This window comes from Mus musculus, chromosome 8, assembly GCF_000001635.26.
Source record: "Mus musculus strain C57BL/6J chromosome 8, GRCm38.p6 C57BL/6J".
NCBI lineage: Eukaryota > Metazoa > Chordata > Mammalia > Rodentia > Muridae > Mus > Mus musculus.
The window spans coordinates 107,192,240-107,218,022 of NC_000074.6; the positions used below are offsets into that span (position 1 = coordinate 107,192,240).

The following is a 25,783-nucleotide window of genomic DNA, read 5'->3' on the forward strand; positions in this document are numbered from 1 at the left end:
GAGGGAATCTACTCCCCCAAGTTATCCTCTAATCTCCACATGCATGGTGGGGCACACATGTGCCTCTGCTACACACAGCATATAATTGTAATAAAAAGTAAATATTCTTGGGGCTGGAGAGATGGCTCAGCGGGTAAGAGCACTGACTGCTCTTCCAGAGGTTCTGAGTTCAAATCCCAGCAACCACATGGTGGCTCACAACCATCAGTAATGGGATCCGATGCCCTCTTCTGGTGTGTCTGAAGACAGCTACAGTGTAGTCATATACATAAAATAAATAAACGATTCTTCAAGAAAAGTAAATATATAGTTGCATTTTCAAGGCATGTCCCTTCCAGTCTATTTTATCTAATTTTATTATGTATTTATTAATTATTTGGCGATACTAGGGATTGAGCACAGGGCCCTATACATGCTGGGCAAGAAAATATTTTCTTTAAGATTTATTTTTATTGTTTAAAATTATGTATGCACATAATTATGTATGTGTGTGTGTGGGGAATTGTGCAAGTGAGTGCGTGTGCCAGAGTGGATTCTCAAGAATGCCAGCTTTCGTTATGCAAACCTTGCTCCTTAATTGGTAGAATAAAAATGCCAATAGCCTGTAGCTTGGCAGAAGAGAGGTAGGCGGGGCTTCGGTTCCCTGGCTTGGCGTCAGAGGCAGAGACCAGGAGGGATGGAGCAGGAGAAGAAGCTCCCATGGGGTCGGTGGATCATAAGCGAATTGACACGAGGGCCTGCCTGACTGAGTAGGAAAGGTCTAGGCAGACCCTGGCAAGTGACATCTCTGGATTGTTGACAGGGAAGTAGATAAAATAGCATACAGGGCTGACTTCTGCCCAACTCCATTGCTTTATGGCTTCTTTATAAATATAGAGGGTTTTGTGGGATTTTTTTAGATTTATTTATTTATGTAAGTACACTGTAGCTGTCTTCAGACACACCAGAAGAGGGTGTCAGATCCCATTACAGATAGTTGTGAGCCACCATGTGGCTGCTGGGATTTGAACTCAGGACCTTCTGAAGAGCAATTAATGCTCTTAACCGCTGAGCCATCTCTCCAGCCCAGGTTTTGTGATTTTATATTTAGGAATTAAATGATCAAGGTGGGGTAGAAACCCCCAATTAATATTTACTGTAACAGCATCAGATCCCCTGGAGCTGGGATCACAGGGGATTGTGAGCCACTCAACATGAGTACTGAGAACCAAGAGTCCTCTGGAAGAGTGAGCTGTGTGGTCTTAACTGCCGAGCCTCAAGAAAAGCATTGCTTATTGAGTGCATTCTTTATCTGTGAACACCATCTGCATTCTCTGTGACCTTACCCAGCGTGCTTCACTCCAGACGAATGCTAACAGAAGAGCTGTAGAGCCTTCCTAAAAGCTTTGCAATCCCTTTATAAAAACATCATTTAAAGCCAGGCGGTGACGGTGCACACCCTTTAATCCCAGCACCTGAGACGCAGAGAGGCATGCTGAGCTCTGAGTCTGAGGCTAGCCTGGTCTACAGAGCAAATTCCAGGACAGCCAGGGAAAGAAACCCTACAAAGAGAAAGAAATCCTTTCAATAATAATAATAATAATGATAATAATAATAATAATAATAAGTTCAACTAATTTTTTCTAAAATGTTATTTTTAATTTGTAAAGATTTGTTTACCTGTATGAGTGCTTTGTCGGCATTATGGTGGTGCACTACAGGCGTGCCTGGTGCCCACCGAGGTCAGAGGAGATAGAACCCAGGTCCTCTGCCAAGAGCAACAAGTGCTGTAAACCCCAACCATCTCTTTAACCTTGGTTTTTCTTTGACAGACAACACACGCATGTAATTCAAAAGGTGCTGCAAGTCTTCGGCTAGGGCAGACTGGTCCTTTCCCACTCGGTAAGCTGTCCCGTGAAAGCCTGGCAGGAATGGGTTCTCAGGTTTGAGTCTGACCTGAGTTCTGGGCAATGGAAGTAACTTTGCTCCACCCCAGCTGCCAGGAGACCAGTCTTCCCGTCCTGTCTGTCATTAGGGGTAAATTTCGCTGTTTGTTAGCAGAATGTAGGAAAATTACTCTCATGTCATACCAGCTACTTCGTGTGTGTGTGTGTGTGTGTGTGTGTCCTTGCGAGGTCTCTCTGGCAAGTCAATCCACAGAGAACCCATCGACACTCTATCCCCTTGCCTCCTGATGGGTTTTGTTGTTAGGTCTGGCTCCAGTCGATAGGTTACGTGGAGCACTGTATTGGGTCTGATGGCCCAGTGGATCCACGTGGGCATTGACTAGCAATGTCTGCCAGAGGCAGGAAGAGAGAGGTGGGAGATACGCAGTCCGTTTCCCGTTTGACGACGATGGGCTTCACAGTCTCTCAATCTTCAAGAAACCTCAGCTAGCCCGGCAGTGGTGGTGCACACCTTTAATCCCAGCACTCGGGAGGCAGAGGCAGGCAGATTACTGAGTTCGAGGCCAGCCTGGTCTACAGAGTGAGTTAAACCTCAGATGACTCCAGTCCAGGTTGACTGAATTGTTTGTTTTTTCATCCCTGCGCTTTTCGTTGTTTGCCTGTGTGTTGTTTTCCCCGTCTACACTGGGGTTTCTCTTGAGGGCAGACGTTGGCTGGGGTACCTCTTTTGAGTTCCAGTGCTTGGCCTAGTGGCAATACAGAATTGTGTTGCGTTGCTTGCTTGGGATAGTTACTGCAAAACAAACAAACAAACAAACAACCGGAAACAGAGGATGCACCCTCTCCTGGCGAGGCAGGGAAGGGCACTCCTGTTAAAGTCTTCAACCTGACCTGACCTCGTGGAGCGTCGAGAGACATTTGCCTAACTGTACAGAGAATCCCAAATAAAAGCAACCTTGACTACACTGGGGTACTTTATTTTGTACGAATAAGTGTTTTTGTGTGTACATATATCTGGGCACCACTGGGCACCACATGTGTGCCCGGTGCCTGTGGAGGTCAGAAGAGAGTACTAGATGACAGATGGATGTGAGCCACCATGTGGCTGCGGGAACTTGTGCAAGAGCAGCCAAGATTCTTAACCACTGAACCATCACTCCAGCTCCTGGAAGGGGGCGGAGCATCTGGATATGAAATCGGTTCACTTTCTTCACAAACGCTTACCTCAGATTGCAAAGTGGAGGTGGACTGGAGGTCTGAATAAAAGACACATCCCAGCTGACACAGGATTGAAAACCACATGACTCAGGTCACTCTGAGGGGGAAAGTTGAATCATAACAAGAATGCAAATTCAATTTAATCCCAGCACTTGGGAGGCAGAGGCAGGTGACTCTCTGAGTTTGAGGCCAGCCTGGTCTACAGAGTGAGTTCCAGGACAGCCAGGGCTACACAGAGAAACCCTGTCTCGGGAAAAAAAAAAAAAAAAAAAAAGCAAACCAAAACAAAAGAATGCAAATTCAAACATCCCGGGGTTCCAATGGCAGCTATCATAACAGTACAAGGAAGGCCATCACACAGCCTTATATGTATATACTTTTTGTCTTTAAAATTATTTTTTATTTTTCTGCGCAGATGTTTTGCCCACATGTGTGTCTGTGCACCATAGTACCTGCCTGGTGCCCAACGAGGTCAGAAGAGGGTGTTGGAGTTATGTGGTGCTGGGAACTGGATTCACATCCTTTGGAAGGTCAGGCTCTAAACCACGGAGGCGTCTCTCCAGATCCATAGTGTTTTCTTTTTTATTTTAGTAGAAACAATAGACACTTTTAAATAAAGCATGCTATTGAGGTATTTGTTTTTATAACGGTAATATTATAAATATTATATAGAGTGGCTACATGTGCTGATGGTACCTTATAAAGGTGGTATAATTATAATATTAAAAACAAACAACAATATTAAAAACATTTGCGACTGGGCCTGGGGAGAGAATTCAATTTGTAAAGAGTTTGCTGTCTCCCAACCCCTTAGAGCTTTTTAAACCAAAATGTAACATTATTGGTACATATGTATTGTGGTGGCTATTCTGGGTGTCAGCCTGATGACATGTGCAGTCAACTCAAAGCCAGTCAGTTGGATACATCTGTGAGGAGTTTTTCTGTATTAAATCATTTGAAGTGGGAAGACCCACCTTTAATCTGGGCCACACCGTCTGCTGGCTGCCTGTGTAAGGGACAGGGAAGAAGGAAGCAATTGCTCCTGGCCTGTTTATCCTCACTCTCTTGGGCAAGTCCATTCCTTTTCTGGCATCGAGCCTGCTTCTTCAGGATTCTGGGATGTACAGAAGACATCCAGCCTCATGGACTGAACAACTGCTGGATTCAGACTGTCCGTGTGTGTGTGTGTATGTATATGTGCATATATGTGTGCATATGTGTGTATGTGTATATATGTGTGTTTATGAATATATATATATATATACATATATATATATTCATTATGTCAGTTCTGCTCCTCTAGAGAACCCTAACACATGCACACATCTGTATAAACTGTTACATATGTATATAACACAGTACCTCACCATTAAAAGTTATGTGCTGGGGCTGGTGAGATGGCTCAGTGGGTAAGAGCACTCGACTGCTCTTCCGAAGGTCAGAAGTTCAAATCCCAGCAACCACATGGTGGCTCACAACCACCCATAATGAGATCTGATGCCCTCTTCTGGTGCGTCTGAAGACAGCTACAGTGTACTTACATATAATAAATTAAAAAAAAAAAAGTTATGTGCTGTTTATACTATCATTCACAGATATGTAAACTTTGCCATTTAATACAAAATTATCTCTATTGTATTTGCCATTAGTTTGATTACTAGTTACCGATGAGGGTGTGTCAGTCATTCACATCTTCAGTGACAAGAGTCTTCCAGTTAGGTTTGTTCAGTATTTTAAAATTTTTATTTATATATTTATGTATGTTTCTAATTTTTTGGAGTTTTTTTTTCTTTTCTTTTCAAGACAGGGTTTCTCTGTGTAGCCCTAGTTAGCCTGGAACTCACTCTGTAGTAGACCAGGCTGGCCTTGAACTCACAGAGACCCCTCTTGCCTCTGCTTTGAGTGCTAGGATTAAAGGCATGCACCACCACACCTGGTTTCATTGATTGCTTTAATAAGATTATGACTCCCAAATTGAAAAACATAATACATTCCCAGTTACCCCTGTAAAAGAAGTATTGGCGGTGCTGGAAAGATGGCTCAGCAGGTAAGAACACTTGTTGCTCTTGCAGCTGACCTGAGTTCAGTCCCTAATACCAACATGGCAGCTCGCAAGCATCAGTAACTCCAGTGTCCAGGGATCTGATGCTCTGTTCTGACCTGGGAGGGCACTGCATACACATACATACATGTAGGCAGACACCCATACACATAACAGAAATAAATACATCTTTTAAAAAATAAATATAAATACAGTCATATATATGACTCCTACTAATAACTTTTTGAAGGAATATGTTGGGCTTTTTTTTTTTCTTAAGCATGACAGAATAGTCTAGAACATATTTATAACTCTTTGGGGAGCTCATGACTGTGGTTGGTGTACCTTGTAGCATTGTTTTGTTTTGTTTTGTTTGGTTTTTCGAGACAGGGTTTCTCTGTATAGCCCTGGCTGTCCTGGAACTCACTTTGTAGACCAGGCTGGCCTCCAACTCAGAAATCTGCCTGCCTCTGCCCCCCAAGTGCTGGGATTAAAGGCGTGCGCCATCACCACCCGGCACCTTGTAGCATTTTAAATGGCACACCTCTTGTGTGCTGCAGGCCAGCACGTGACTTGAAAGAGGTAGAATTTGTCCTAAGCGTAGACCGAGACATTCTGTCCCATGTTTAGCATAACTGGTAACAGACACCATTCCAATAAGTTTCAAAAAATATCTTTATGACTCAGTGCCCAAACAGGCAGCTCAGAGAGGCAGGATCATTAGCATTCCGAGGAGAGAGAGGGCAAAGGCTTCCGTGTTTACTTTGTCATGGTCAATTTGTTCTTTCCTCACAGTCGCTTACCCTAACCTTGAATCTCCAACAGTCTGTCCAGCCGCAAATCCACTGTTTATAGCCCTCGGTACCGTTTAGCAATAGGAAGCCTGTTGATAAATACAAAGAAGACGTCTTCAGTTTCATGACGTGGTTCTTCATACAGCGCGATGGGGGAGACATCTCAACGTCCACGCCGAGTGCTAAGCCCAAGACAGCTGGAATAAATAAGTCTGTCCACCGGTCTGGTGGGCTGCACATGTGACCCAGTTCTTTCTCTCGGGATGTGAGGGGACATCTGGGAGCTGTCTCTTGTCCAAAAGAGAGGGCCACAAGAAAGAACTAACGTGAACAGCTTGTGAAATCCACAAGAGCTGAGCCTGGCTGAGTAGGCTCATGCAACTCACCCCCAAGCTTGCTGTACAGCAAGTCTTCCATTTCTGGAGAGGGCATAAATTTTCCTATTGTTGAGGCTGTTTGTTTGAGGGCTCTATTGCTTACAGCTGGAAGCATCCTCGCTGATAAACTATGCCGAAGAGAAACGACTCACGGGAAAATAACGCTCCCAGCTTCTGATTAACTCTGGCCTCTAGAGATAATTATCTGGGCCATCAGATATATAAAAATATGGAGGTCAGAGGATTAAAATTATAGTGGCTGCCTTTGGGGAGAGGGTGGGGAGTGACTGGGAGGGGGCCTGAGAGGGGCTTCTGGAATGTTAGGCATTTCTTGACTGGGGTGGTGTTTTGTAAGGGTGTTTACTTTGGGCAAATTCGTTGAGCTGTGCACTCAAGGGCTGTGTATTTTTCTGCTTCAATTTTCAGATCCTGACTGGAAGGCTATATGGATGGTGGATCATCATCATTTTATCAGATAACCAAATGAACCTATAGGAATATGTTTTTGTTTTCTTTTTTTTTTTAATTTAAAAAATATTTATTACATTTACAGGTGAGTCCAATGCCTCTGGCTTCCAAGGGAACCAATGCTCATATGCACATACCCACACAATTAAATTGAAAAATAACTAAACTTTTAAAATTAAATATAATCAAAATTAAAAAAATAACTAACATGGATGAAAACCAACTGAAAATAAAATAAAATTTAAAATTTTATTGCTTTTAGCAGGGCAGTGGTGGCACATGCCTTTAATCCCAGCACTTGGGAGGCAGAGGCAGGCGGATTTCTGAGTTCAAGGCCAGCCTGTTCTACAGAGTGAGTTCCAGGATAGCCAGGGCTATACAGAGAAACCCTGTCTCGAAAAACAAAACAAAACAAAACAAATTTTATGTCTTTTATTAATCTATGATTATGGGGTAGGAAAGTGTGTGTGCATGTGTGTGTGTGTGTGTGTGTGTGTGTGTGTGTGTGTGTGTGTGTCTGTGATAGCACACATGTGGAGGTCAGAGGACAATGCTCAGGAGTTGGTTCTGTCCTTCCACCATGGACCCAGGGATGGAACTCAGGTTGTCACGATTAGCAGCAAACACCTTTAGCTGTCAGCCATCTTGCCAGCTCAGGATACGTTTTCTTCTATAAACACCCAGATGCTCTTGGTACAGTTTCCCTGTCAGTCATGGAGGGCCAACTCACTTCTCTCAGCCAAGATGCTTCCCTGTCTGGCTTGGAAGGGAAAGCCTCAGGAAGAACTCCATGGTCTCTAGAATTGAGCCACAACTAATTAAAAACCTGAATAAAACCCTACAGATGAAGACTTCATGGAGAGGTTTTTTTTTTTTTTTTTTTTTTCCCCAGCAAGTGTCCCAGGGAGGGTGTTTTAGTTATGACGAGTTCACGCCAAGGAGACATGTCTTTAGAGGAAAGCAGCCTTTTTTTCATGAAGGAAGAGGTGTAATTTGTTTTGCCAGTGGCTTTTGGGGACTGTTGTTTGGATCAGAACAGCCCCCATAGGACATAGAAGAAAAGGACTTAGGAAGCAACCATATTTGAATCCCTGCTCCTCAGTTAGTGGACTGATTTGGGAAGGATTAGGAGTTATGGCCTTGAGGAGGTATGTCACTGGGGGTGGGGTTTTGAGGTTTCCAGACTTGCGCATTCCTGTTGTGTGGTGTCCAGCTTGTAGATGTGACTTCTCAGTGGCTGCTCCAGTCACCTGTCACCATGCCCTTGCCCTGCCATCATGGATTCTAATTCTGTAGAGCCGTATGTTCAGTGACGTTCTTTTCTTTTACAATTTGCCTTGGTAATGATGTCTCATCACAGTAATGGTAAAGAACTAACACAGGGCCTGGTTATCTGGAGCTAGTTCTAGCAAGGGCAGCTGTGGTAAGGCATAACATAGAGAGTTGGAATTAGATAGAGGAAGCTAATAACCTGAAATAGCAGTCCTCATGAACGGGGCTGGCAGGACAGCTCACTGCAAAGGAGCCTACAGCCAACACTGACAATCCAAGCTCAATTCCTGGGACCTACTTGATAGACCGAAATGACTCCCCTGAAAGTTACCTTTTGATTTGTATATACTCAACACAGTACACATACATCCACATACATGAACACCCATAAACACAGACATACACAGATAAGTTAATAAATTGTAACTTAAAAAAAAAAAGTCTCAATCCCCGTGAAGAAAAGGACCTAGGAAGCAGCCACATTGGGAAGCCACCAAACGTGGAATGTGGTTGGTCGGCGACGGAGAGTCCTGTCCTGTTGAGCAGCTCTACGTGAAACACACAAGAAGAATTTGCAGACTTGGTGATCTGTGTCTCACCTAGCTCTTCAAGGTGTGTTCGCACTGATAGCATCTCAACTCTATGAGGCAAGTTAGACATTACCATGAGGGAGACCATGACTAAGAATAGGCTTTAGGGTCAGACCAGCCAGGATGTGGATCCTGGTTCTGTGTTAGGAGTGGAAGGATTGTACAATTCAAGGGCCTGTTTCAATGGTTCCCAGCACATTTGACATAACCTAGAGTGGATTGAACACAGGGCTTTACACACAATAAGGACAAAGCACATCCAGCCCCTATTTCTTTAAAAGATTTTATGTATTTTGACTTTACGTGTGTGTGTGTGTGTGTGTGTGTGTCTGCTTCTCTGTATGCGCACCATATGAGCAGGTGCCTTCAAGGATCATAAGAGGGCGTCAGAGTCCCTGGAACTGGAGTTAAAGGTTGCTATGGGCTGTCTGATGTGGGTGCTAGGAACTGAATCCTGGTCTTCTGCAAGAGCAAAAATGCTCTTCACTGCTGATGCATCTCTACAGCCCTCACTAGTGACATTTTTCCTGTCACATCTGTAAGAGTGCCAATGGCATCATCTAGCTAAGAGAGGCCAGGGCTGCTTGCTAACCAACCATGTCATGGTGCAAATGAGAGCCTTACAGATAACTGCTGATCCCAAAACATTCACAGTGCTGCTCTTAAAGAACCGTGGGCAGCCAAGTGGTGGTGGCGCACGCCTTTAATCCCAGCACGTAGGAGGCAGAGGCAGACAGAACTCTGAGTTTGAGGCCAGCCTGGTCTACAGAGTGAGTTCCAGGATAGCCAGGACTATACAAAGAAACCCTGCCTCAAAAAACAAACAAACAATCAAACAAACAAAAACAAAACAAAACAAAACAAAAAAACCCCAGCAACTATCAAAAGAACCCTGGGTTTTCAGTCTGTCTGTCTGTAAAATGGGTAGATTCACATTGCCTCAGTGGGTATTATAGAGGTTTGGTTAAGGAGGAGTTGATGCCCATTGGTCTGTTCTGTGCTCCCTTCCCTACCCGTTCTAGGGCCATGCGGGTTCCTTTACAAAATTAGATTTCTGTGTGCTCAGAGTCAACCACTGTGTTCCCACTCAGTTTCACAGTCCGTGCCCCATTTTCTGCTCCTTCACCACAGCTGAGTGGCTCAGGGGTGGACACTTGATCCCCATTAGATCAGTACCATTCCTATCCTTGTGACTCTTGTAGTCTGTATTTAGGCATGCTAGGTTCTGTTTTCTGGTGTCTTAAGTGGAGAAGATACAAATCTGAGAGTTGTGGTTAGTTTTCTCACCTTGACTGGGATGTGGAGACAGCCATTCCCATTGGGGGGCTGGGAGGGGGATGCTGCCTTTGGAACTGGCAACATCCCATTGAGAGGTGGAGACCCCAGGCTCCATTCCTAGTTGTATGTATCCTTAGGCAGGCTCTAGCTTCTAACATTTTTTTAATCCTGAAGGTGGCTTCAATCAGCCTTGGAGTTGCAGAATGGCTACTGATAACACAAGTAGACTCCCTTAGTGTAGCAGCTAGAGATAGGAAGCAACGCAGGGTAAGTGGCTAATGTCATGATCGTCCTTGTTTTAGAGATATGGAATCTGAGACAGAGATTAAGTCATTTGACTTGTATCACACAGCTAGATGGCGAATCCAGGCCTCTGACACCTGGACCTAGGCTCTGTTCTGCCTAGTCTTTGAAGTATCAAATCAAACTTCGGAACAGAAAAGAAATAGGCAAGTGTTATCCAGCTGTGATTATTCAAAGAGCACTGGCTGTGATCTACGGATGTTTCCTGTGCCCTTCCCTGACACGAGTTTCCCTCTTGCTGCCAGAGACAACCAATATCCTGGGTTTTTTTTTTTTTCCCCTTAGAATCATTTTAATAGTTTTTCCACCTACACATATAACCTTAAGCCACATGATTCTGTTTCCTTTGTTTTGGAAGTTAACGTGAATGAAATCACCCCTTACGTATTCTTTTGGGATTTGGTTCTTTCAACACTACGTGAGGTCCCCCTGGGCTCTTCCGAATAGCGACAGTTCGTTTAGTTTTCTTTGCTGGACAGTCCACAAGGTATTTATGCAATCTATGTTCAATGAACAGTGGATTGTTTCCAATTTTTAAACCAGCAATGGTACTGTGAACATTTTCTTTTTTTCTTTTCTTTCTTTTTTTAAAGGCTTATTTATTTTATGTTTATGAATACACTATTTGTATTCATAAATACACTATAGCTGTCTTCAGACACACCAGAAAAGGGCATCAGATCCCATTACAGATGGTTGTGAGCTACCATGTGGTTGCTGGGAATTGAACTCAGGACCTCTGGAAGAGCAGTCAGTGCTTCGTAACCACTGAGCCATCTCCCCAGCCCTACTATGAGTGTTTTCCTTTGTGTAGTCTGATCAGCTGATGTGTATCTAAAGGCAGATCTGCAGTTGTCAAGATGTCCTTTGTTCCATGCCCTGATCTGTATGGGTACTGCACCATGCAGATGTCAATACCTGTGGCCACATGGGAAAGAACACACTATGTATGATGTGGGAAACACAGAAACCTAAAATACAGGGTTCTTCCTGAAAACAATGACCAAAGAGAGATCATGTGACCCAGCAATTTCCCCTCCTCCGTATGTGCCGTGAGTACTGAGAACATGTTCAGCAAGGCCTAGTGTCATATATTTGTAACTCCACTGCTCAGGAGGCTGAGGCAGGAGGATCATGAATTAGAGGCTAGCCTAGAGTATATGGCAAGATTCTGACTCAAAATAACAGTGTGGGGTGGGTGCGAGGAGGCTGGAGAGATGGTTCAGCACTTTAAAGCTCTTATAGAGAACCCAGGTTCAATTTCCAGCGTCTACATGCGGGCTTACAACTATATGGAGCTCAAGCATGATCATGGTACACATACACACATGCAGGCAAAAACCTCATACACATAGAATAAAAAAAAATAAAGAAGAAAATAGATGTTCATATAAAGTATATAAAATACCCACCGTAGCCTTTTCAAGTATCCAGAGATGAAATGCAGTGTGTGTACACGTGTGCATGTACGTGCACACATGGACATGTGCATGATGGAAAACTATTCAGCAGTAAGAATTAAGGAGTTACTGATACATGGATGAGTTTTGAAAGCATGACATTAAATGAAAGAAAAACCAGACACCAAAAAAATCACATACAATATGATCCGACTTATGTGACATGTCCAGAATAGTCAAGTTCAGACACAGATTGGGACAAATTGGACTTGACAGGGATGGAAGGGTCATGTTGCTAGGGACTGCTTGTGAATATAGGGGGATGAAGGCTTCAGTTAGTGGTCATGGCTGTTTAAGTATAGCAAAGGCCCTACACTGTAGGGCCTTTTTTTTTTTTTTTGGCTTTTCGAGACAGGGTTTCTCTGTATATCCCTGGCTGTCCTGGAACTCACTCTGTAGACCAGGCTGGCCTCGAACTCAGAAATCCACCTGCCTCTGCCTCCCAAGTGCTGGGATTAAAGGTGTGTGCCACCATGCCCAGCTCCTACAGTGTATTCTTAAAAGGGTGAATTTTATGATATATGAATAGAAGCACAACACTTTATTTTTAGACAGTGTCTGTCTATGTGGCCCTGCCTGTCTTAGAACTCATTTTCTAGACCAGGCTGGCCTTGAACTCACAGAGAGCTGCTTGCCTCTGTCTCCTGAGTGCTGGGGTTAAAGTTGTCTACCACCATGCCGGGATAGCATTCTCCTTTTCAAAGCTATTTTAATTTTGTGTATGTTGTCTGTGTGCTGGTATGCCCACATGTGTGGGTGCCTGAGGAGGCTAGAAGAGAGTGTTGGGTCTCCTGGTGCTGGAGTTACAAAAAGCCGTCTCAATAGGTGAGCCATCACATCTCTCCGGGCTCAACCATCCTTCTCTGTCGTTCATGCTTCGAGACTGGGATATAGCTCAGTGACAACAGGAGCTTACCTGGGATGCTCAGGACCCTGGATTCAACTCCCCTGCAAGTACTGCACTAAAGTAAAAAAAAAAAAAAAAATCACCTATTCAAAGCAGGGTGTGGAGTACCTAAGACAGGCCAGCCCGGAATTGGTCCTGGAAAGCAACAACTGGATCGCCCCAAGGGCAGTTTAATGATGGTACCAAGTGCAGAGTGTAGGGAGGGTCTAGGGAAAATTTGTCTCAAGTCATAATGAAGCAGTTCAGGGTCGGTGGAGGGGCAGCCAATACTATCCTGATCTGAAAAGGGGTGTAGGGGCAAGGTGTGAGCGATCTCCAGGAAGAACTGTGGAGGAGGGCTTCCAAAGGGGGCTTCCACATTGAGCAAGCTCCCTACTGCATCCTGTCCTCCGCTCAGCCTCTCCTCTGTGTGGACACCCATCAGGGCACCCACCTGTCAGCCAGTGGGACAGGGGCTTAGGCAATGGGGGCCTTCAGTGCACAGTGCGCATGCGTGAGTCTGACATCTACAGAGGCAGTTGGCATTGGCCCCATTCAAGCACTCCCCGAGGTCTACAGTGGAGAAGAGAAGGCTGCCAAGCCCCTGTGAAGAAGAAAGAGACTGTGTATCGTCCCAGCCCCTCGTGACTTCACACTGGGTGTGAAGACAGAATAGGATCCTGAAAGAGGCCGACTTTAACGAAAGGAATGAGTGTGTGCACTTTTGGACATGGCGTCTAGATGTCCTTCCAATTAAGCGGTGCACAGTAAGTTGGGGTGAGTCCTGGTGATGAAGGTGCCCTTCATGACCATGGGGAAGCTTGGAAATGGATACTAAGCACCCCTGGGGGTGTATTAATGCAAGTACAGAAGGACAACTCCACGCTGAGGGACACCCCTCTGGGGCTCAAAGCCTAGGGTTGAGCCGGAGAGTCTGATAATGGGCAGACACCCAAGGCCTGCTCTTGGAAGCCAGGATGTGTGTGGACTGCGCCCTCCCCGGAGGTTACCCCGAGTGCTGGCGCAGCTCTCTGGCTCAACCGCCCGAGCACTCACGGGGCTCCTTCCAGCCTTTATTGGGACATCTGCCACCTCCCAGGTCCTCCTCTTCCAAAGCCAAGAAGGGTCAGAGGAAGGGAGTGTCCCTGTATACCAACGTAGCAGAGCAGCTTCTGAAAGCTGAGGGGGGCCCCCAGGGAGAAAACATGGCCGTGCCAATTTTGAAAGGTCCCCAAACGACTTCTAAAAGCACCAAGGCCCATGAGTAAGACTGCGGTGCTGGATGGAACGCGGGGGCAGGAATGCTGCCCAGATCCCTGGCAGGAGCTGCGGGAAGAAAGCAGGCCAGGGCGCTGCCTCTGCAGCAGACGCATTGTCCCCCCTGTTCTGTGGGCTCTTGGGTATCTCTGTCCAGGCAAAGCCCGAGCCCACCCGTGGGCAGCTTCTAGCCTGCAAGGCTCAGCACCCTGCAGGATTCTCTTCCACACAGGTCCCTCACCTCTGGCTCCACGCCCAGCCAGTTGCCCACAGACTGGAAAACAAAGGAACACTGCCTTCCCTGGAGACCTGTGCTTAAGGGATGGAAGGGATGGGCCTTGGGCAGGCTGGGCGGATACTCTGTTGATTTTTTTTTTTTTTTTCCGAGTGCAGAGACTATGACAGCCAATTCCTGTTGGAAGTAGCTTTGTTTTCTTTGGATGGTGGAACACTTTTCCTTTCTCGTGACTGTGGCAGTTTTGGGTCATGTTTAGGATGGTGACTAGTTAGCCTAATTATGTGCCTTCCACAACCACGTTCTTAACCTTTTGGGGCACAGATGTTATTACAACCTTGATTGAGAAGAGGGGTCACCTCTTCTCTCTCCCCTCTGCGCCTCAATCGGAGCATTTAACTCCTAGTGGGTTAGGACTCTTTGTAGAGGCCAGGAGTGCGTAGCTCAACAGGTTCAAGGCCCTGAATTCTGTCCCAGTTTGGGGACAAAAATGAGAAACTGTTGGGTTAAGGAAAATAAGGAAAGGCCCTTCCTGTCCCCCTATATTCTACCCTAGATTTCCTTCAGTCTGGTTTTTAAGATTCCTAGCACTGGTTGGGTCAGTGCGCCCTGCTTGGCTCCTGTCTGAATCAGTCCATGTGTCTAGGCACGTTTCTAGCTAAGGCTGCCTCTGGGTGAAGGCTCCAGGACCGCACCACGCCTCTCTTTCAGGCATCAGGCTATTCCAGAGGGATTTGTAAGCTCTTTGTCTTATCTCTGTCTCTCTATTACACAGAAGCCGGGCAACCAGAGTCTCTGTAGCTTCAAGGAGAGGTGGCCCTATTTCCAAGGAGCAGGTTCTAGGGAGACAGGCGTTGTCTGGTTTTGTTAAATTCCAGCAGAAAGTCACTTTGCCAAAAATGCCAAAAATAAAAAGGACTGTCTAGACACTCACATATTAGACACTCTAATATGAACAGAGACTTTGACCTTGACGTCATCAGGTTTTGCTTCCATGGCAAGATGAAGGGGTAGGTCAATTAACAGACAGGGCTGTGTACCTGCTGTGCACCAGGCTGTGTTCTTGGCACCTGGAGGCATGTGGTGATGAGACAGACACCCAAACACTGGTAATTGTAGAAAGTAGAAAATACAAAGATGAAAGTAATGTAGTGTGGAATGACCAGGGTTGCCGTGGTAGGGACGTGATGAGAAAGGTCTCTGAGAATTCACAACTGGGACAGAGACCTGCTTTCCGGCTCACTTACCTGCCCGCTCTCCACCTCACTTTCTGTAGCCAGTTAAAGGTCGGCTGTGAAAGAAATGCAACATAACATTCTAGGAATAGACAACTTACAATGTTTGCATTGGGTATTATTCTGAGGAACATGAAAAAAATGTCACACAATGCCAGCTCATGGCCCATGCTCCCACACAGTGTGCCCATGCTGTGTGGCTGTGCCACCTACCTGCTGATCCCTTGGCAGCCATTCTGAGGGAGCCCACCGTTCTGCAGCTTTGATCACAGTATACTGTGACATTTGTTCGATCTTATTAATGGTTATTATCAGTCTCTTTGTAAATTATTCCTATGGAGAGATAGGAAAAACACACATAGGATTTGGTGCTGTCTGATGCTTTAGACTCCCTCTGCGGATCTTGCAACCTATCCCCCATTGGTGAGCCGAGGCTACAGTATTCAAAAGATAGTAGCCACTTGGAGGACTTCAGGCTGAGGGGACAGCTATTGCGAAGGCTCTGAGACTTGAATGGTTGACCTGCTTAAGGAACAGAGAAACAGTAGACTTGGACAGAGTGAGGAATGGGAAGACGGGAGATGGCACACATCCTATAGGATCACATCCTATATAAGCCTTTCAAGGAAGTGGAAGTTGGGTTTTTATTACACTGTGACAGAGGAGCATAGAGAGGAGGATGCTGCTGGCATTCTTAGAGCTGGTATCCATAGAGAGGAGGGTGTTAGAGCAGGGGTGGGTGAGAGGTCCAGGTGAGAGGGGTGATTGTAGCTTGGTCCTTTTTGGTAGCAAGACAAACAAAAGCCTGTGGACTCTTTTTCACGTGGGCATACACAGTGCAAGTGGTTTTCTCTTCCCTCCTGTACCTAATGTATTATAAACTCATGGTGGCTAAAGCCCCTAAAGGTCCAGGCATGGTGGCACATGCCTTTAATCCCAGTACTTGCAAGGCAGAGACAGGAGGATCTCTGTATGTTTGAGACCCAGCCTGGTTTACATACCAAGCTCCAGTACCACTAGGACTGACTATATAGAAAGACCCTATCTCAAAAAAAAAAATCATAGAGACTGTCTCTTAATTCACTTCTCTCTCTCTCCCCCTCTCCCTCTCTCTCCCTTTCTTTCTTAACTTTAAAACAGGTCTCGTTCTACAATCCTGGCATCCCCGAACTCTTTACATAGAACAGGCTGGCCTTGAACTCACAGAGATGTACCTGTCCTGCCATCCAATTGCTGAGTTAAAGGAATACACCACAACTCTTGACCCATTTATTTCTTTTGAGACAGGGTCTCATGTAGCCTAGGATGGCCCCAGACTCTCTATGTAGCCAAAGATAACCTTAAGCTTCTGATCCTCCCATCTCTACCTCCTGAGTTCTGGGACCACTAATGCACATCCCCAAACTCGTCATGGCACACTGAGGATTGATTGCAGGGCTTTGCGCACAGCAAGCAAGCAGTCTACCAACTGACCTACATCCCTAGACTGCATAATGGGCCTTCAGTGGCCACCCTACAGCTCTCTTGTCCAAGCTGTCTGCTCCTGCTCTTTGCAGGAAATTGAAATAATGATAGGAATCCTCGTATGAGCAAATGCATGGCTGATCTTGTCTCTGCAGAGTGTCAATATCCACAGCAGGCAGCAGTGGTGTGTGTGTGTGTGTGTGTGTGTGTGTGTGTGTGTGTGTGTGTGTGTGTGCGTGTGCATATTAAGTGTCGGCTGCACACCTTTGATCCCTCTTTGCTCTATAATAACCACACCAGACTCCGGCCACTAGCCTTGGATCCGTTCCTTGCGGTTTGTATCTCTTGTTTGGTTTTTGGTTTTTAGATAAGAGTTTTGACAGCCAGAAAGGGCGGATGCATTGCCCAAGGTCACATAGCTAACAAATGACAGAGCTGGGACCCATGTCTGTCTGATTCTTGCCACATCAAGAGGCTGGTGAGACCAGTTCTGCACATCGAGGAGGCCCTAAGAACACCAAGGCTCCTGTGGTCTTCTTTGGGGGATGGGGTGGGGGATGTCTTCTGATTTGCTGAAACTGTGAAGTTATGCTGAGCACAGTCAGGGTCAAGGGTGTCTTTGTAAGGCTTCCCTGAAAAGGACAACATTTAACAATGCCCATGAATCTAAAGGAGAAAGAGGGAGTGTAGGTCCTGAGATAAATAGACTCATTGTGTAGCAATAAACAAACTAGGGTGAGACCAATTGGTATGGACTGGAGGGCAGAGCTGATGCCATCCGTCTGGGCTCTTTTGACATGAGAAACTGACGGTGGCTATGGGTGTTTCGTGGAGGAGCACCCAGGAACCAAGATCCTGGTGACAAAGAAATTATTTTTGTTAAAATTTAATCCCATGGCCAGATGGTAGAGGTACATGCCTTTAATCCCAGCACTTGGGAGGCAGACGCAGGCAGATCTCTGAGTTGGAGGCCAGCCTGATCTACAGAACAAGTTCCAGGACTGCCAGGGTTACACAGACAAACTCTGTCTGGAAAAACAAAAACAAAGCAACAAAAAAGATTTATACGAGTGCAGTGTCCACAGAGGCCAGAGGTGTTGGGTGCTCTAGGGGTGGAGTTGCAGCAGGTTGTGAGCACAGTGTGCCCCCCCCCCCCCAGTCTGCAGAGCCATTTCTTCAGCTCCAGAAGTTCTAAGAAATAGTCTTCCTCTTCCTCTTCCTCTTCCTCTCCTTCTCCTTCTCCTCCTCCTCCTTCTTCAATTTAATTTATTTATTTAGTGTGTGTGTGAGTTTCTTTCTTTCTTTCTTTCTTTCTTTCTTTCTTTCTTTCTTTCTTTCTTTCTTTCAAGTATAAGTATACTATAACTGTCTTCAGACATACCAGAAGAGGACATCAGATCCCATTACAGACAGTTGTGAGGCACCATGTGGTTGCTGGGAATTGAACTCAGGACCTCTGGAAGAGCAGTCAGTGCTCTTAACCACCGAGCCATCTCTCCAGCCCCTGGCCCTGCTTCTTGGTGACTATTACTCCCTACAGAGGCTTGGGGCTGGGGTACCCATGATTCCTGCAAGATCTGCTGGCCCACCAGAACTGCAGGTACCACTCAGGGATCCCTCAAGCCTCAAAAACCTTGAGAGCAGCCCATAAACAAGTAGCATTTGCAAGGTTGGCCTGACCTGGCTGGCCAGGACTGTGTCAGGAAAGGGCTAGAACAGCATTTCCAAAGAGAAATAGGGAGAGCCGGGCCCTCTAGCCCAAGCAATGGCAGTTCAACTTTGGGTTACAAAGAACACTACCTAGCTGTGCGCTCCCCCTGGGTGCCTGGAGCTGTCTGGAGAGTGAGTTTGCCTACTGCTGTCCAGCAGGCTCTTAACTTCCACCCTCCTTTCCTTCTTAGAGCGTGATCTTTACTTCGTGAGTGAATGAACTTAGGTTGACTGACAATCCTGAGCCTACCAGAATGCATTTCAGTAGGAGTTACAAAGTCTGTTGCGAAGAAGTGGATGCATTCAGATCTGGCCTTCAAGGAGGAGGTTCTGGCATCGACTTCCGTAGGAGTCAGGACATAGGGTATAAACTTAGGCCCTCTGTAAGAGCAGTGCACACTCTTAACTGCTGAGCTATCTGGCCAGATCCCAAACCTCTATTCTAAAGTGGACAGCTCAGAAGTTTGTGGTCTATCTACAGAATAGCCATCTAATTCCAGACACCCATTGCTCCAAAAAGGAACTGTACACATTAAAAAAAAAGTCACCCCCACATTCCTACCCCTGTGTTAGATCTGAATGTAAAATATCCCACCCCGTGTATTTGAACACTGGACCTCCAATAGGTGGTGGCTGTTTTGGGAGGCTGTTTTGGATATGGAGCCTAACTGGATGGCCAGGATTATAAAGGTCGATCCAATTCAGGCCCAGCATCTTACTTCCCAACTGGTGTGGAAGCCACCCACCCTCAAGCGTCCATTGCTGGGAGCCACTCCTGCTCCCACAGAGCCTTTGCCACCATGATGTCCTGTATCCTCTGAACTGTGAGCCAGCATATATCTTCATCCCTTCTTTCTCTTAGGCACTGTGTCACAGTGAGGACAAAACACTGATTCAAGGGGAGAGACTCTGAGGACAGACCCACCTCTGGACCTCAAAGTGAATGGGCACACCCACCGTCTATCCTCAACTAAGGCCTGAACTGGAGTTTCTGGCTTTGGTCCAAGTCCTAGGCTGTGAATTCCAGGAGTATCCGAGACCACCATGCCAGACTTTTATAGAGGGGTGTGTGTGTGTGTGTGTGTGTGTGTGTGTGTGTGTGTGTGTGCCTGTGTGATGTTCAAGCATGCTCATGTGCAGAAGATGCAAGAAGAGAGATACCCTGTGTTCTCCTTTATAATCCTCTCCCTTTTTTTTAATCCGTGGCAGGGTCTCTCCCTAAGACCCTGAGCTGGCAGCCAGGAAGCCCAGTGGTGTATTCTCTACTTGCATCAGTACCAGGGTTACTGGCCTGTGCAGGACCACATCTGGCTCTTTGTACCAGTGCTAGGTCTGAACTCTGGTTTCCATGCTTGCACAGCAAGCACTCTTAGCTGCTAAGTCTTCTCTCCAGCCCGATTTAGAGATGTTTTGAATACACATTCATTGAACTCTATCTTTGGAAAGGAAACCGGATTCAGATGCAAGGTTCGCAGCAAAGGCGCTAAAGAATCGCACAGTCAACCTCGTCTACAGATGGCTGGAGGCATGAGACACAAGCTTTCAAAGCAGTTTTTAAGCCACCAACCATAAAGGCTCAGGAAAGAATCCAGAAACTACCCCAAAATTTCCCATGATGATTGACATCAAGAGAACACCATTCTGGACCAGTTTCTGAGGTAACGGGAGTATTTTCTCTGCCACCAGTTCCTGTAAACAGTAGCAATGTGTGTTCACTGCGCTTGAGATGTACCCACTGCAACTGAGGCTCTGGATCATTTATTTAAGTTAACTTAACTTTACATAGTCATGCTCAGCTAGTGTCTGCTGGAAAAAAAGAACATGGCCTGGCCTTTCCCCTATGCTCACGGATTGTGAAGGGACATAAGGAAAGGTAGGAACATGTGTCATTGTGACCTCGCTTCCTCCAACCTGGTATGTGTGCTTACTAATTAACCTACTTATAGAAGGGTTAGAGAGATGGCTCAGTGGTTAATAGCACCAGCTGCCCTTATATAAGACCTGAGTTCAATTCTCAGCGGCCACATGGCGAGTCACAACTGTCTATAACTCTTGTTCCAGACAGTCGGGGCTCTCTTAGACACACATGGAGCTAAAGACCCACGCATGCAAAATAAATAAACAAAATTTAAAACAAAAAGGAAGAAAAGAAATTATCCTAGTGGGGACAGAGACAAAAGGATGGAGTTGGAAGCCTGATGTGGGCCATCTTAAGAAAAAGAGGAAAAGGACCCTGGGATTTGCTCAGAGTCTAGCTCTGAGAACATTCATTATCATATACAACTGGAATGTTGTAGACAATTATTTCCCAACATGGGATATGTTCACAAGTGTATCAAGAGCTAGGTCAGTTACAAAGCAGGATAATATCACTAAAGTGCCAGGGGTGGGGCTGGAGAGAGGACTCAGTGTTTAAAGTCTTCCAGAGGACCAGAGTTCAATTCCCAGCAGCAATGTCAGATGGCTCAAAATGGTCCATGACTCCAACTCCAGGAGATCTGGTTATCCTCTTCTGGTTTCCATGGGTACATGGAAAACACACACACACACACACACACACACACACACACACACACACACACACACACACACATATACACGTAAAAACCTAAATCTTAGAAAATGAGAGAAAGAACCAGGGGTGGTAGAACAGGCCTTGAACCCCAGGGACATAAAATTTGCCAGCAGGCTTACAGGCTTGCAGGCTTGCAGGCTTGCATCTAGGACTTTGGGGGAAATCCCCCATAGTGACACAAGGCCCCAGAAAGGACTCTGACCTTTCCTATACCTTCTCTATCATGGGTAATACCTTGTCACATCAAAAGAAGTCCCAAATTAGAAGGCCGTGGCCTTGCTCAAGACACACGGCATGAAACTTATCTAAAGGGAAGCCATCTCTTTTGGAGAGAGGTCCCCTAAACGTCCCCTGGATGGTAATGGGTGATCTTCATGATACCAACACACAGTACTGGGTTGCCTATCTCACCCACCACCAGGAAACCCAGAAGGTGAACCTCCCTCTCCCACCATTCTCCAGCAATCCTGCTGCCATCCATCAATGCATAGGCCTCTCAGGGTCCACCAAGGGTGCTCTGCCCTACATCAGACAAGTCGGATGATGATGCCCCTGGGAACTGACCCTCAGCAGCCCTTGCAGCCCTTAAAAAGGTGACTGAGGATATCCACAAGACTATTACCCCCTCAGCCTCTGCAACAAGCTTCAACCCTGTTCAAACCACTGTGTATCCCCTGTCCCCTTACCGTCCCTTGCCCCCTAGTAAGATGCCACATAAACTCATGGCTCCCTCCACCCCTTCTTCTACCACCCAACAGCTTTGCAACAACCAGGACTCTGCTACAAATCCAGAGTTCCAGGCATTCCAGGTCAATGTCCACCCCCCAGGAGCTAGGCCTTAAACTGGTTCCTCATCAGGCTGGAGACCTAAAGGAGCTAAGGCAGGCAGGCAGGCAAGGAGATGGACTAAGTCTCTACTCCTAAGTTGAATCGCCATCTTAAACACTCCCAAGGATTGGCAGGATATTTGCTACTCCTCTTTGACTGGCCCACTCTTCCTACAATGGGCAGCTCTATATAGAGATGAATGCCTCCAACAGGTCAGGCAAAATCAAGACCAACAAGACATCAGGAGGGCTTTGATGAATGTTTTGGCCAGGGAGCCTTCTCTACTGGGGCTCAACAGGCTGCATTGCCCACAGTATACTTTGACCAGATATGCCTGTGTTCTTCAAGCCTGGGATAGGATCACATGCCCACCTCTGGCTTCCAGGACAATACCTCCTCCCTGATCTTCACCAAAGACCAGAAGAGACCCTTTCCAATTTCACTCTTAGGACTAAAACAGGCTTAGAAAGAAAAATTCCCAATCCAGCAGCCCAGGGACCTCCTTCTTAAAAATGTCATTTGGGGGCTGGGGAGATGGCTCAGTGGTTAAGAGCACTGACTGCTCTTCGGAAGGACCCGAGTTCAAATCCCAGCAACCACATGGTGGCTCACAGCCATCGTAGTGAGATGTGATGCCCTCTTCTGGTGTGTCTGAAGACAGCTACAGTATACTTACATATAATAAATAAACCTTAAAATTAATATTATTTGGGAGGGTATGACTTCTGCATGCAGGCTTGTCTGCCAAGGTCTCAAAGATGAACATTATGGTAGGTGGATTGTACCCACTCAAGATATTGGGGTTGCATCTCATAAGGCTGCATCCCTGGCACAAGCCTTTGTGGCAGCAATAAAAACAGATGGGACTTGTTTTAAGTGTGCCCAAAAAAGGCACTGGAAAAATGAATGCCCTAAGGTCACCCCTCATTGTGGATACCGCTACCCCAGGACACTCTGCCCCTGATTCTGTAAGGGCTTCCACTGGAGAAAAGATTGTCACTCCTGCTATGACAAAGATGGAAAACTGTTGTAGCCTTTAAACATAAAACCAAGCAGCCCTCAGACCTGACAGTAAGAAGAAGGAACACCCCAATAAGAGCTCTAAGAGTTTCTAACATTTCAGAAGGATCTCACCCCCAAATCATCAACATAGGTGGCAAACCAGGCAAATGGCTTATTGATATGGGGGTGGGGCAGACAAGAGTATTTTGAGGCATCAAGAGGTCTCACAGGACTGGGAGTTAATCCCTAGATCTCAAACTATGAGGGGTAGGATTTTGCTTCCATACTTTTACCACCAGACAAGCCTACAAATGGGAAGAACTTGAAGGGTCTAGTGTCCTGATATGTCCTCTCATTGCCAAAATTGCCACCAACCTTCTGGGTAGAGATGTTTTGAAAGCCCTGGAAGTTGTTCTTGCTAGACAGTCAGAAGGAGACTGTATTAAAATAGATGAAAGGACCTGTAAACATCACAGAACTCATAGAAAATGAGATAACCCTCCTCCAGGTGATCTCCAGTTCTAAGGGCCATTGTTAAATTTGATACCCCCTGCCTTGACTGGCCTTTTAATGATCCTATCTGGGTTGAACAATGACCTTTGTCAAGGGAGAAACTTGAAGCCTTCACATAACTACTAAAAGAACTATTTCAACTCTGCCAATATTCGCCCCTCTCACAGCCCATAGAATACTCCCGAGTTTGCCTCAAAGAGCTCTGGGGATGGAAGCTACTACAAGATTTAGAGCAATTAATAAAAACTACACAGGTTCATTTCAGCCATCCCCGCCAATGTTCCTCTCCTGGCAATAGACATTAAAAATTGTTTTTCTATTCCTCTCCATCCTTGGGACTGCCAATGCTTTGAATTTTCGGTACCCCTACTAACAACTCTGGGATGGCCTCACATTATGGATGGACAGTCCCTCTTCAGGAGATGGAAAACATCATCCCATCTGTCAGGAGGACCTTACACAGCATTGAGGCCCTACTTAGACAAAGGCCCCCACATTTACCATTTCATGGATGACACCTTGGTATGAGGAGACTCCTTCCTGTACCCTTCCTAACTTAAAGGTCAATTGATACCTTCTCTGTCCTCCCTAGTGTTTGAGAGAGCCACCCCACCCCAAAACCACAGCTTATTTCACCTGTCACATTACTAGGAACAAAAAATCTCCCTTATGTCAATATGCCCCTTTAAACTCACCCTTTCTTCCCTCAAACCTTGACCCTTGCCTCCCATTGACATGCACTCTCATTTCATACGGGCCACACCCCAAACAGGAGACAACACAGAGAACTTAACTTGCCACATGTGGTGAATCTGCCATCATGGGCATTCCTCAACAAATAAAGGCTGACAAGTGTCCCCACTTACACTAGCTCCCAATCCAAGGCCTTCTGCTCACAAAGGGAGATTGCCCGCCACCTGGGGCTTCCTTACAATCCTCAGGGCCAAAGGATTGTAGAAAGAACACATCAAACACTAACGGCTCAACTTTAAAACAACCCAGCATCTATTCCCGAAATATACAATTGATAATAGCCCTGGCCACCCTAAATATATTTAATATCTACAAGAACTCCAAATAGCATCCCATTTTCCTACATGGGCACACACCAGGAGCAATCCCTTCTGTCTTAGTATGATGGCAAAACCCCCTGAGTGGAATATGGAAGGGGCCTGACGCACTCTTCATAAGGGGAAGGGGTTTTGTTTGTGGTTTTCTTTAGGACTAACTGAGGCCTATTTGGGTCCCAGCCAGAAATGTCCGACATCACCTTGCTGATAGGAAAGACGGCTGCTTCTCCATGAGCAGCCAGGAATAGAGAAGATGGAGGTTAAGTCACCCTTGACGGAGTAACAGGATTTCCTAGAAGATGCCATACTCAAGCAGCCCCGACCCCGACCCCACCCTGCCACCACCCAAGTCTATCTATCCTCTGTTCCCATGGCTGTTTTTGTTATCCTCCATTCTAATTCTGCCACTGCTCAGTTGCTGCCCACACTGCTCAAACTCCCCACTCATCGCTGCCATTTTTCTAGGAATGGGGATTGCACTCTAAATGGATGCCAAGAAACCATAAGCCAGGCGTGGTGGTGCATGCCTTTAATCCCAGCACTCGGGAGGCAGAGGCAGGTGGATTTCTGAGTTGGAGGCCAGCCTGGTCTACAAAGTGAGTTCCAGGACAGCCAGAGATACACAGAGAAACCCTGTCTCGAAAAACCAAAAAAAAAAAAAAAAAAAAAAAAAAAAGTTCCAGATACAACCCAACTGCTATAGCTGGGATAGCACACCCTTGACCTGTTTTCCATATAGACACATGGAAGACAGGGACCTCTGTCTTCAACAGGTCGAGACTATGGAGATTGCCATTATTGAATGTAGTCTCCCCTCCCCCAGCCTGAAACCAGCTTGCTCAGGGGTGGAGCTTCCTGCTCATTCGTTCTGCCACGCCCACTGCTGGAACCTGCGGAGCCATACACGTGCACCTTTCTACTGGACCAGAGATTATTCGGCGGGAATCGGGTCCCCTCCCCCTTCCTTCATAACTGAGTGTCGCAACAGTAAAATTTGAGCTTTGATCAGAATAACTGTCTTGGCTACATTTCTTTCTCTCGCCACATAGCCCCTCTTCTCTTCCAGGTTTCCAAAATGCCTTTCCAGGCTAGAACCCAGGTTGTGGTCTGCTGGCCGGACACAACAATTGAACCTACAAGTTAGAGCAGGACCATAAAACAGACATAATTCAGGAGAGTTACACTGCATATATCCCAGACCCCGGGGACAAGCACTGGAGCACGGGAGTGGCTGGCAAGTTCTATGAGGATCTTGCCTGATCCTTGTGCGGATCTCCATATTTCCCGACAACTTGTTCAGGCTCCACAGCCAGTCCTGGTC

General features: G+C 46.2%; 1 long non-coding RNA gene across 2 annotated transcripts; it reads left to right on the forward strand.

Annotated features, from left to right (window-relative positions):
- The first annotated feature begins 13,090 nt into the window (after window positions 1-13,090).
- 4930517G24Rik (RIKEN cDNA 4930517G24 gene) lies at window positions 13,091-25,470 on the forward strand. Of its 2 annotated transcripts, none has more exons than NR_166498.1 (3): window positions 13,091-13,350; window positions 19,921-20,132; window positions 25,236-25,470. It is a non-coding gene; the product is annotated as an RIKEN cDNA 4930517G24 gene (long non-coding RNA). The 2 variants fall into 2 exon arrangements; NR_166499.1 differs by having other exon boundaries at window positions 25,286-25,470.
- Window positions 25,471-25,783: the final 313 nt, after the last annotated feature.